Genomic DNA, 1,038 nt, shown 5'->3' with positions numbered 1-1,038 from the left:
CAGCCACCCCTCGGAAGGAAGGTTTGGCAATCTACTTCTGTAGTGATACTGCCTCAGAAACTAAAGGAGGGGTCACTATGAGTCAGGTCCGACTGGATGGAAAATAACAACAACAACAACAACAACAAACTTAAGAGATGGAAAAGCCTTTTCTACATGAGTAGAGATCATAAGATGTTTTCTTCCTTATGAACATTTAGTAAGTCTGGCTAAGGATTAAATATTGGGTTTGTCATAAGCAAACAAACTCCTCTAATGGAAAGAGAAACTAGTAGAACTTTTGAAGTCCACATAGTCTAACATGACTGTGGACTAGGGAATCCAAACTCATTACTGGTTATTTACCATGGAGTAATTGCTGAGTCCTGGTGTGGGGCAAAAGGATGGAAAACCCAAAAAACTAAACCCACTGCCATCAAGTCATCAATTTGCTATTGACAAATAGCAACCCTACAGGACAGAGTAGAATTGCCTCCACAGGGTTTCCAAGGCTGTAAATCTTTAGGGAAGCAGATTGTCTCATCTTTCATCCACAGAGTAACCAGTGGGCTTCAACCACAAATCTTTTGGCTAGCAGCCAAATGTTTTAACCACAGTGCCACCAGAGCTCCTCAAAGGAGAGAAAGTTGGGCTTAAAAGACAGAGTAATATCTAATGTCAGCCAAAATTACACTAAAACAAGGATTGACAACAAATATAAATCTCTTCCTCAAGATATTTGCCACATTTTTCACCTGAATGGCATAGGAACCTAAGGTGTGAAGCTGAAAACTTCTATGGGGTACAATTTTAAGCTAAGAGGAGAAAGAGACCTTCCATGATCTCAGCCAAAAACTCATAAGGGCAAGGTTTTCAATGTTTCCAAGTGCTGGGTCACAATGGCAGATTAGAAGCTCAGTTTTGTGGCACTTAGGTGGCAAAGCCTCACTAGAGGGATACATAACAAGTCAATAGCAATATGACAGAAATTCATAATTCATGTAATACACAATTAAAATCCTGGGCATTTAAACCAGACCACTTTTCTCTTTAAGTTAT

This window comes from Orycteropus afer, unplaced genomic scaffold, assembly GCF_000298275.1.
Source record: "Orycteropus afer afer isolate SDZICR_OR568_19922 unplaced genomic scaffold, OryAfe1.0 scaffold00159, whole genome shotgun sequence".
NCBI lineage: Eukaryota > Metazoa > Chordata > Mammalia > Tubulidentata > Orycteropodidae > Orycteropus > Orycteropus afer.
The sequence above is the reverse complement of the archived record's forward strand: the minus strand, read 5'-3'. Positions refer to the sequence as shown.